Genomic DNA, 10,235 nt, shown 5'->3' with positions numbered 1-10,235 from the left:
GGTTTCTGTAGTGTTTCTTGATATGGGTGTTGGGTGCACAGGTGTATGCTATTGGGGAAGATAAATCAAACGATAGACTTATGATTTGTGCACCTTTCTGTATCTATGTTATATTTCAGTAGGAAGTTTTTTTAAAATGCCCTGTAGTCTGAGCGGTTTGGGCCCTTGGGGAAACCAGGATGGCCCAGGGTCGTTGAGGCTGATGAGACATGGCCTGGGAGGCTGGTCAGGCTGGTTCTGCCTTAAACAGGCCCTTAGAAAAGCACTCTCGGGTTCCCAGTGTTCCCAGGACAAGCGTTCACCCCAGCAGGATGCTGACAGCAAGTCCCCTCCACCCGACCATACACCCCACTGTCCCCTGGGACCCTGTCTTGGTGCCAGCTGCCTTCCTACCCTAACAGCTGTATTTTTCAGGTACAATATGACAGGCTCCATCTATTCCTGTTATATATTTCCCAGTAAATGGACAAGGTGAAAACAGTGTCAGTTCAAATCACTATCATGACACTTAATTCTGATTTACTGTACCTTTTGCTGCAATCTTGAAAGTGCCTGCGTCCGTGCCGAGCTGGTTTGCCCAGCCAGGCCCCACGGGGTCGATGTTAAGATCAGCTTCAATAAAAGAATTTAGGGTAAGGCAGCCCCGGGTGGGCAGGGGGCAAGCCGGGGCCCAGAGGACGAGCCAGCAGAGACGCGGACGCCACAGCTCTCCCACACCTCCCTCCCACCGACTCTTTGTCCCCGGCCCTGTGTTTGCAGCAGCTGGGAAATTTATGGAGGCTCCATAAACGGGTTTTACAGACAGCTGTTAGAGCGTGCGGAGCAAGGCTTGGCTGTCGGGGGACCTAGTCGCAGGCTTACAGCCAAGACACTTAAATATTATGGCCCTACATATATAAAAAGTGTGCCGTGCACGTCCTCTACTGCCTCCCTTCTCCTGACCCAGGACCGTGGGGTTGCTGGCTCGCTGGAGATGAAATGCCCGCCACCCCTGGCTCCCGCCCCTGCCACCCAGGCCAGGAGCCTCTGGCTGGGCTGGCATCATGGATATGGGGAGACTCATCTGAACAGCGGTGCCAGGCGCGTGCTGGCCACTGCCTCCTTCCTGCCCTCCTGGCCTGCTGTGGCCAGGCTCAGCTCCCCAAGTTCTTTCTGCCTCCGGGCCTGGCTCCAGCTGTTTTCTCTGTCTTGAAGCTCTTCCTTCCCCCCTGCCTCCTCTCATCCTGGCCACTTCATACCTATTCTTCCAGAAACTCAGCTGAAATGCTTCTTTCTTAGAGGCGTCGCCCCCACCCTCTAGAGTCAGGTGTCCCGGTTATAAATGCTCGTATCCTCCCTGGACTTCTTCATAACATTTGTAACAATTGTAATTACATAATTATTGGTGTCATTATCTGTTTAATGTCTATCTTCCCCACTGGACAATAAACTTTGTGAAAGCAGGGACTCTTTTTGAATGCATCCCTCGTGCCTTGCGCAGAGCCTGGCACTCAATAAATATTCAATGAAGGAACGAATGAAAGAACACATGAAAATGCGGGATGGATCCCACACAGCCCTGAGATGTGGCACGAGGCAAATTGTGCTCAGATCATAAGAGCAGGAGAAAGGTTTGTGGGTGTTCAGTAAAGAGAAGCCACTTTGACAAGGGGGAATCAGGGAAGGCTTCCAGGAAGAGGTGCTATGGGACCTCCTGGTATAGTGAAGTGCTTTAATTCAGAAGTCCCAGCCAGGAAGGTTAAGATGTGAGTCAGAAGTCTGGTCCCTTAGTGTCATTGAGCCTCAGCTTCCCTGTCTTTAAAATGGGACTAAGATGGTGCTTACCTCAGGTGGCTTCTATAATGGTTAAATGCATTTAGCATAGCGCATGTAATCAGAGTTGCTTAAGCTGCGTGACTACTGAGTGTAGCCAGTGCTTGGTAATTCCAGGCAAAGGGAGTAGCATGTGTGAAGGTGTTTATGGGGGATAAAAATTCCACTTGATTCCCTGCTGCCTTGGAAGCCATGTTTTGTATCTCCTGACCTTCGCCTGACCTACTTGACCAGGGGAGAGTGTCTGACCCAGTAAGAACCCATCATAGGCTGGCCAGCAACCTATGACCCATGGCTGGGCCGCTCGGATTTCCTTTCTGGGGTGTTTGATTGAAGAGACTTGGGACAAGTTAGCAGGGGAGCTGAGGCTGAAAGAAGTATGATGAAAATATTGCATAACGAAGTGGAAATTATAACTGAGCACAAGGAATCAGAGAGATTCTGTCAATTCTGCTCTGCTCCCAGCCCGTCTGTAACCTTGTGATAGAAGTTTTAATTTTTTTTTCTTTTTGCAGAAGGAGTATAGCAATATAATTAAAAACGTGCTAGCCGTGTGGCCTTGGACAGAGAACTTCACCTCTCTGAGCTTTACTTTTCTTGTCTGCAGAATAGAGATCATTAGAACATTTATCTCAGAAAGTTGTGGTGTAGATTGAATGCGATTAAGATAGTAGATTGTATTACTGTTCACTGATACCTTCCTCATTGAGAAAAACCAGCCTCATCTAAAAGATGGTGACTGTTTAAGCCTCAACGTCACTCTGTGGGCCTCCAATCTGGAAAGAAAACAGGCCGAGAAGTCTGTTCAACCCCCACATTGGGCATATTCTCTAATGCTCTCATCATACGTGGAAGAGGATAGGTTGGAACATTTGAAATTGTCAATATTCAGTTCAATGTTCTGTGGATGTTTTGATCCATAAAAGTGGATTTGCATATGGTTGAATCTTCGAAAGGAAGGGTCCCCAAGAGCCACAGAGAGCACTGGACTGGGGCCTTCCCCCCCACCGGAGATGGAATTGGGACCTAATCAGGGAACATTCCCCATGCCTAGGGAAGAGACCCCTTACACATGTGGCTAGAATGATTTCAGAATTGACAGAGCTGTGACAGCTGTATGTCCCCTGTTCCTGTCTCTTTAGAATGGGAGTGTTTAGCTGTGCTTGCCCTGTCCCCTTTCACCACAGGGTGTGGGGCTATGGGTGGGAGGTAGCTGGCATTTTTGGTTCATAGATCCCTGAACCAAAACGAGCCAGTTCCCTTGTCTCTGATGCAGGGTATTCTAGGCGTCATGCAGAAATCTTGGGCTTTGAGCTCACGCCAGTGTTTGGAGGGGACTTTATATTGCTTGCCTAGAGGAGAGCGGGTTCTCTCTGTAGGTGATAGAGGGCATGGGATATGTGGTGGCCAGAAGGGCCGACTGTGGCAGATTATTTTATTGGTCACCCACGCCCCAGCCCCTTGAAGTCAGTCTTGGCCATGCAACTTCCTTTGGCCAGTGGGGTATGTGTAGAAGTGACGTGTTGCTCCAGGCAGAAGCTCTTAAGAGCTTGTTGTGCTTTGCCACACTCTTTCCTGCTGGAATAACCACAGCCAGCAAGGTTCTAGGCAGAAGATGCTCCAGAAGCTTTCATCCTGGAGGAAAGAAAATAGGTGGCCAGGTCGCAGCCAGTGTGCCCTGGACAGGTAGCAGGAGCGGGGTACAGACTTGGAAGTCTGGAGTCATTTCTTACTGCAACACGGCCGGCTTATCCCCACCGCCAGCGTGATGTGCAGATAGCTTAGCAGAGAGCCTGATTCAGAGTAAGTGCCATTGCTGTTTGTCTTCTGGCTCTAAGACAGAGGTCAGGAGACAGAAAGTACGATTGCGGTTCGGCGCAGAACTTGTTGTAACTGGAGTGAAGGCTCCTTGAAGGGGTGTTGTTAACAATAAAAGTCAAAAGGGGGACTGTGTCATGGAGAACTTGGACTAGAAGCCATATGTCTGGCTGAAACAGCCTGGGGGGTACAAAATAAAGTCACCTTTTAATATTCCTGTGACTCGATCCGATCTCCCCATGGAGCGTCTTTCTTCTCTCCCCGCAGCACCTGCCGCCCCTCCGCCTTCTCCCCTCCCGCTAAGTCTGAGATCCTCAACAAGAGTCTGTTGAAGTTACTGCTCACAGGATTAGAAAATCTAGTCTGTCCACCAGAGGGAGGGCCTGTGTTCTCGGCTGCTGGTTTCCCTGCCTCACGGTGTCACTGCTGAAAACAGAACGGCCAAAAGCAAGCAGCATAAAAGGAACAGTTGATAGATCTCACTATGCTAAAATGTACAACTTCTAAGTGACAACAGACACCATAAACAATCTAGAAACAAGCTATAGCCTGGGAGAAAATATTTGCAATTTATATAACAGATAAGGGATTAGCATCCAGAATATATAAAGAATTCTAACAAATCAATAAGAAAAAGACAAATGGCCCAATAGAGCACTCAGCAAATGATAAAAAACAGTCGATTTATGGAAAAGGAAATTCAAATGGCCAATAAACTTGAAGAATGTTCAATTTCACTAGTAATCAAGGAAATAAAACATTAAACTACCATGAACTATATTTCACTCATCAGATTAGTAAAAAAAATTAAATTTGATATTAAGTGTTAGTGAGGGTGTGTGGAAATAGGGACTCTTGCACATTGTTGGTGACAGTGCAAATTGGCAAAACTGCTTTGAAAAGCAAGTCCACTTGCAGGTATCTCCCCTAGAAAAAATGCTCGTGTGTGTGTGTGAGGAGGCCTGCGGCGGGATGTTTACCACAGTATTGTTCAGAAGAGTAAAAACTTAGAGAAAACCTACATGTCTATCAGCAGGGGACTAGCCAGATAAACCCTAGCATGACCATACTATGCATATACATATGCAACTGTTCACGAGAATGAGATAAATCTGGGGCACCTGGGTGGCTCAGTCAGTTGAGTGCCTGCCTTCGGCTCAGGTCATGGCATCCGGGTCCTGGGCTCGAGCCCCACGTTGAGCTCCGTGCTCAGCAGAGAGTCTGTTTCTCTCCCTCTGCCGCCTCCCCCCCCCCCTGCTCATTCTCTCTCTTTCTCTCCAATAAATAAAAATCTTAAAAAAAAAAAAAAAGAATGAGAAAAATCTATGACATATGACATCACATCAAGGGATATCATTGGGTGAATAAAGAAAGTGGCAGAAAATACATAAAGCAGGACATCTTTTTTGTAGAGACAGAGAAACAAACATACACAATAATTTTTAAATTTTTTATATATAAAGGTATAAATATTTGAGAGGATGACTCCAAGGAGAACAGCAATAGTGACCTCTGAGACTGAGGGAAAGGAGCTCGCATGGTGGCACTGGTGGGAAGGTGGGAGGTAAGTGGGGGTAGTGGGAAGGAGTCAAAGGGGATTGAACTTCATCGTCATACTTCCGTACCGTCTCACAGAAGAGAAGAAAGGAGAAGGAGAAAAAGGAGAAGGTATTCATGAACGATTTGTGTCATTAGAAGTGAATTGTTTATGAAGAGAAACAGGCTGTCTGGCTTGTGAACCCCCTCCTCACTGACAGAGGGATGGTGCGGAGCCAGGAGCACCACTGATGGGCAGTCATTCTGCAGGGGGCAGGTGTGTGTGTGTGTAGAAACTAGATTAGTCAGGAGAATGTTGCTGCTAGTACTGACACCCTCAACATCTCAGTCCCTTAACACAACCAAAGTTTATTTCTCATTCATGTCACAATTCAGTGTGCATGGTGGGGGAGGGGATGCTCTGTTCCACACAGTCACTCAGGGGCCTGGGCCCCTTCCCTGTTATGGTCTGTCATCTTGCGATGTCCTGTCTCTTCCTCTGCATCTGCCCGCTAAGTAGGACACAAGAGATAGCATGGAGAAATGCTCGGGAGACCTCTAGGCATCTGGCCTGGAAGTGACCGATCCTCGTGTTTCATTGGCCAGGACTCAGTCATATGGCCCCAGCTAACTGCAAGGGAGGCTGGGAAATGTAGTCCAGCACATGCTCAGGAAGAGGAAGCCAGCTCGGTGATCACTTAGAATCTGTGCTTCCCTCAGCTGTGGGGCTCCAGGTCCATGTATATGATTGTTTCAGGACACACCCCAGCCCACCTTCTTGCAGGACTTTTCCGCACCTCCCTGCACCATGCCACGTTCCCCAAGGCAACCTGACCTGGCAGCTTTGGAGGGGTTTCCAGCTTTGACCATCCTCTGAGCCTAAACCCACCCTCTGCCCCCACCCCAGGGTCTTGTCTGTAGAAAGCAAAGGAAACCCCTCTCCACCTACCATGTCTAGTTACCCACTCTATTTTTAGTTCCCGAGGCATTATTTCCCCTGGGGAATGTTCACCTTGTTACCCAGAGCTAAGGGGTGCAGATTTCTCTTAGAAGCTCTGAGAAGTTTCTGAGTAGGGCACTGATGTAATAATATACATGTTTGAGAAAGGTGAGGAGGGTAGACAGGGTGAGGGGGTTCCTGCCGTGGTCCCAGTGATGGGCAATGAGGTCTGTGCCGAGAGCAGCAGGGATGGGGCGTGGAGCAGAAATGACTGGCCTCACAGAGGTATACTCTGTAGGATGTGGGGGTGCTGTATGGAGGGGACCCGGGGTGGCTCCCTGGTTTCAGAAGAACAGTGACCCCTAAGACCAAGATGGGGGACAGGTCTGGGTCCGGGGGAGATGGTTAAGTAACTCCAGGCCTGAGATGTCTGTAGACATTCAGATGGAAGCATTCTGCACGCAGCTGGGTGAACACAGAAGTGAGGTGTGGGCTCCTGGTGAAGCTTTGGGGGTTATAGATGGTACTGGGAGTGATTGGGTCATAGGAAGTCTGCCTCATAAGAATCAGAAACACTCAGCTCCCCTCAAAACAGGTGAAGAACATGTCCATGTAATCCCAGCATCCTGAAATTACGTCAGCTGAAAGGATGGGCTTCCAGGCACCAAGTGACTTCTGACACAGGGCAGAGGACTGGGACAGGGTTGGGGAAGCACTTGGCAGTGGAGGGAGCTCTGCGTGGGCCACGGTCTTTCTGAGAGGTAGGACCCGAGGAAGGGGAAGCTGTGAGCTCAGGCTGTTCTGGGGGCCAGGAACATGGCCAGGGCAGACAGGACTGCACTCATACCTGCGCTCAGGAGAACCCCAGGCTTTGTTTAATGCTCTGCTGTCATCATTTTGACATTCTGAACAATTGTATCTTTGCACTCGTATTTTGTAAGTGAAGTCCAATGGGACGATGGAGTGTGCACGGGAGCAGAGCAGGCGACACGCACCATGTTTGTGTCCACTGCTCTTGGCCTCCCCGTTGGCATATGGCATTTGCTATGCCCCTCGAGCACAGAATTCCAGGGAACCCACAATGCGTGGGAGTCCAGTGAGAGAGCAATTAGAAGGTCAACGTGTTCCTTCTCCTGCTACGTGGGGTGCCCACAACCTCAGGTGGCCGCACATTCCCTTCAGTTAAGGATTTGCTTGGAACAGTAGAAAGAAGGCAACATGAACTACCAAGCAACACTTTTATATCCTTTCGTATTCGTGCTGCTTCCCTGAATTAGCCAACCACTTACGCTGCAAACCCTGACCTCTCGTCTCCCTACTCATCAGTAAGCTAAAGGCAGCGTTAGTAGCTTGTGCATCTATCAAGAGGTGAAATAAAAACAGTTGAGTTCATTTTGCGCGGCGTTCCTGCTATTCCGGTGGGAAGGAATATATATATCTCTGTGTGAGCTACAAAATAGGTAAATGGTTTTGGCGATTCTGCATACGAGCTACATGCTCTTATATTTGCATTCAACACTGATATTGCCTAATATTAAGTAAAAGTCATGTTAATAATTTAAAATGATTTCTTAGAGTGGCATGAAATCTCAAAAAATGTTATAAGTCGAGAGAGAGACCACTGAAAAAAAGAAAAACTTTGTATTTGAACATTTTTCGTTGTACTTTTTCCCTGCTTTTGAACAGGGGGCCCATGTGTTCATTTTGCACTGGACCCTGCCAGTTATGTTGCCAGCCCCAAGTGTGGGGTTTTGCCTAGGACCTGAAGAGCCAGGGAACATCTGCCCTGGGGAAAACGTTTTGGCTCACTTGTTTCTTGACCCAGCATTTGAGTTCCTCTGTAATGTGGCTCTGTCTCTGATCCTGGTGGCAGATGGCCCCATGGTTCAGAGCTAGCCTTGAGCCCCGCTGTCCCAGCTCAAGCCCCAGCTCTGCTTTTGCTGGCTCTGTGGTCTCAGGCAACTTACGTAACCTCTCTGTGTCCTGCTTATGCCATCTCTTAAATGGGGATTTTGATAATAATACCTACGTCCAAGAGTCATTGAGAAGGTTAGATGAGATAATATCTACAGAGTATTTGGAATAGCCTTTGGAACCTACTCAGTATGGGTGAGCTGTTATCATTCTAGCATTTTCTACAATTTCACTATCTGGTGGAGGAAGTCCCTGGCTGCCCTCCTCTGTTGCATCTTGGTGATGCCAGAAAGTGGGGCCAAACTCAGTCCCTGTGCTGGGGAGGGGTCTGTGGGGAGTGGGACTCCCCAGCAGGACCTGGGCTTTAGGTCTGTGCGTGTGGGGTGTGCTGACCTGGGGGTCCTGTGTGAGGCTGTGAAGGCGGCTGTGGGTCTAGGGTTGGGTTGGGGAGATGTTGGAGATCTCTTGGTCTCCCCTGTCTGTATTAATTTCCTGGGGCTGCCAAACAGAGTACCGCAGACAGGATAGTTCAAACAACAGAGATTTATTTTGTCACGGCCTGGAGGCTAAAAGTCTGGGATCAAGGTGCTGGCAGGGTTGGTTTCTTCTGAGGCTTCTCCATGGCTTGCAAATGGCCGCCGCCTTCCTGTGTCTTCGCACGGTGTTCCCTCTGTGTGCGTCTGTGTTCAAGTCTTATCGTCTTAAAAGGCCACCAGTCATATTGGATTAGGGCCCACACAATGACCTTATAACCTTAATTACCCCTTTAGAGTCCCTGTCTCCAAATTCAGTCCCATTCTGAGCTACTGGGTGTTGGAACTTCAACATGTGAATTTTGGGGGACACACTTCAGTCCATAACAGTTTCTGTGGATGCATGGCTGTTCTGTGGGTTCCTGTGACCATGTGATTGCACACCCATGTCTGTGTCAGTGTCTGTATGTTGGCCCATCCTGGTGTCTGACCTTCAAGGCCCCCAGGTCTCCGTGTACCTGTGTTTATGAGGCCTCTGCAGCGTTCGGAGTCAACCCGACCCTGCTGTGAGTGTGTCCACAGCGCGGTAGGTCCTCCAGGATGGTGGAGGTCTGGGGGCTGCGGGTCTGGGGGAGCGGGATCTGCCCGCCTCTGGGTCCTTTGCACTAAGTCTCGCATGTGTCTGTAAACATGAAATCTGATCGGGCATGTGGCTGCAAGGCGGGATCTGAAAGGAGAGGGGAAGGATCATATTAATTTGATATTTGAAAGAAGACAGTATGTTTACAAAAGCGAAAGAACAGCGGGTTAAACATATGTTGGCGATGACGGCGAGCGGGCAGCAGCTGAGGCTGGGCGGGCTGCACGGTGGATGAGGTGGCATGTTGGTGTCTTTAAAACTGTCACCAGAGCAGATACAGAAGCAAAACAATGGGACTGAGTGGAATGCAGTGGGGGTGGGAAGGAGGAAGCAGCGGTGGGGGGGGGGGAATCATCATGAAGACCACCATCAGCACACAGCTGGCCCCTCCACCTTGACCCTTTCTCACTCTCCACCCACAGTCCGCACCCTGAGCCCTGGAGCAGCAGGGCAGTAGCGGACCCTCACTTTCTCCACCACCCCCATGGGCCTGCGGGATCAATGGGATTGAGCCCTTTCCTCTGTTCTTTTTGGGAAATCAGTGGCAGTCCAGAGACAGTGGACACCGGTGGCTTCTAACCCAGGGAGCAAACTTTGTCTTGGGAAACAAATGAGAAGGAGATGGTCAGGACAGCGATTCTGTTGCTCCCCACTTTTCCCCAACGCACAGACCCCAAGTAGCAGCAACGGAGTAGCTCAGCTGCCCATTCATTTCCTGTCCTCCCCGGGTCTTGCTGTAGGGTTCCAGCCCTCGCTTCACTTCACTGAATGGGCTTAAATGCACAGAGTTTTCAGGCCATTCTTTCATTTCCAGGTCCTGAAGTACAAATGTTCCCCTCGGATGTACCCACTGGACCTTTCTCTTGGTGGCTTGTTTCCTTGTGTGCTTTGTAATTGTCTATAAACTCACACTCAGCAGGGCTTGTTTCCTCGGGGGCCCATATGCCCTGGGTTGCATCGATAGAGCAGTTTGAAGCTTGCTTCCACTGGGGCTCTGAGGTTTTTGTCTGATCTCAGATAAGGTTGCTTATTAACTTCCCGGGCTAAGTCTCCAGGCTCTAGGCTTGATGCTGGAGTGTGGCCTGGCCCTGGACCTCCCGTT

The sequence above is a fragment of the Ursus americanus genome, chromosome 18 (genome assembly GCF_024610735.1).
Source record: "Ursus americanus isolate L20-20 chromosome 18, mUrsAme1.1.p, whole genome shotgun sequence".
NCBI lineage: Eukaryota > Metazoa > Chordata > Mammalia > Carnivora > Ursidae > Ursus > Ursus americanus.
Note: the sequence above shows the minus strand (reverse complement) of the source record.